Source organism: Petaurus breviceps, unplaced genomic scaffold, assembly GCF_028583685.1.
Source record: "Petaurus breviceps papuanus isolate PSGF00001 unplaced genomic scaffold, PetGlider_PUasm1.0 184, whole genome shotgun sequence".
Lineage (NCBI taxonomy): Eukaryota > Metazoa > Chordata > Mammalia > Diprotodontia > Petauridae > Petaurus > Petaurus breviceps.
The window spans coordinates 8,296,331-8,298,128 of record NW_027185793.1 but is presented as its reverse complement, the minus strand read 5'-3'; the positions used below and the strand labels follow the sequence as shown (position 1 = coordinate 8,298,128).

Here is a 1,798-nt window from a genome sequence, read left to right as displayed (position 1 = left end):
GAGAGAGAGGCTAAGAGAATTGCTGGTAGCCGCTTTGAATTGCCCTGGACTTTTGAGACCTGCCCCCTGAGCTGCCAAGGACTGAGGAGACATGGCTGTTTTGCTGGTACTTTGTCTGTCTGGTTTGATGTTGTTTTGCCAGATTTGTCCACTGGTGAAAGACAGTCCTTTTGTTGAAGAAGTCCTGGAACCTGGCTGTTCGCCAAGAAGCCCTGAGACTGTCCTGCAGACAGAGAATGAATACTGTCCACTGGTGAGGGACAGTACTGTTGTTGCAGGGGTCTGGAGACTGTCCTGCAGACAGAGTGAATACTGTCCACTAGTGAAGGACAGTGCTGTTGTTGCAGGGGTCTGGGAACCTTTCTGTTGGTTCAGAAGCCCTGAAGAAGGATTTTCTTGTTGTATGTTTACAGAAATCCTGGGAGAGGGTTTTGCTAATGTGTTCAGGGGTTCTAGGACTGTTCTACAGACAGAGGATAAATTCATGAAGGGACTGGCAATGTATCTTATGGCCTTGCTAAGCTTTGTCTCCCCAGGAACTAAGATTGCTGAGAATTTGCCTCGTGTCAAGATGAAGAAAAGACCTCCTTTTGGGTATTAAGTGCTGTGTTTAAACTTGATGTAACTCTGGGGTAGATTCAATTGTGATCCAGGGGTGGGGAACTTTTGACCTTATGTTTGGGAACTAATCTCCATTTGAGAAGAGGGGTTTTGTGGTGGACTTAATTAAGGTATAGCCTAGGGGTGGAGAAATATTTAGAACGGAGACTTTGTAATTGATTGAATGATTGGAAGGTCCTGGGGTGGGGTAGTACTTGGAGATTATTTAATCACACTTAGTAAATGCTGTATTTTGAATGATGTCATGTTTTAATCTTCTCTGTTCTTGGTTGGTCACTGAATAAAATAGAGAGCACCTATGCTGGTATTTTGAACCTGGGAAGTTGCCTTCTTTTGGCATTACATTACAAGTGGATACCCTTGGTTCACCCCTGATCTCATTGGAAATCCTTCTAGGTTATCCCCATTACATATAATACTTGCTGATGACTTTAATAAATGCTACTTACCATTTTAAGGAAGGTTCCATTTATTCCAATACTTTTTAGTGTTTTTAATAGGAATGGATATTGTACTTTGTTGGAAGGCTTTTCTGAATCTATTGAGATAATAATGTGGTTTGTTCTAGTTTTATTGTTGATATAATCAATTATACTGATGGTTTTCCTAATATTAATCCATCCTTGCCTTCCTGGAATAAATCCTACCTTATAAAAGTGTATTATTGTTGTGATAAGTTGCTATAGTCTTTTTGCTAATATTTAATTGAAATGTTCACATCTATATTCATGAGGGAAATTGGTCTATAATTTTCTTTTTCTGTTTTATATCTTCCTGTTTTAGGTATCAGTACCATGTTTGTGACATAAAAAAAATATTGGTAGGACTGCTTCTTCACTAACTTTTATAAATTGTTTGTAAATTATTGGGATCAATTGTTCTTTAAATTCTTGATAGAATTAGCTAGAAAATCCATCTGGCCCTGGAGAGTTATTCCTAAGGAGCTCACTGATGGCTTGTTCAATTTCTTTTTCTGAGATGGGGTTAAGTTTTTTTTTCTAGCTTTTTCAATTGCATGCCCAATTCATTGACTCCCTTTTCTCTAATTTATTCATGAATGCACTGAGAGATAAAAACCTTTCCTTAAGAACTGCCTTTGCTGCATCCCACAAATTTTGGTATGTTGTCTCAATATTGTCATTCTCTTGAATGAAGTTACTGATTGTTTCTACACTTT

At 38.4% G+C, this 1,798-nt stretch overlaps 1 long non-coding RNA gene across 1 annotated transcript in view; it reads left to right on the top strand.

The window, feature by feature from the left end:
- LOC138161324 (uncharacterized) overlaps positions 1-935 on the top strand; it is a 267,677-nt gene extending 266,742 nt beyond the window's left edge. Inside the window, exon 2 of the long non-coding RNA XR_011168332.1 lies at positions 236-935. This is a non-coding gene — a long non-coding RNA (uncharacterized lncRNA). The remainder of the gene's footprint in view (positions 1-235) is intronic.
- Positions 936-1,798: the final 863 nt, after the last annotated feature.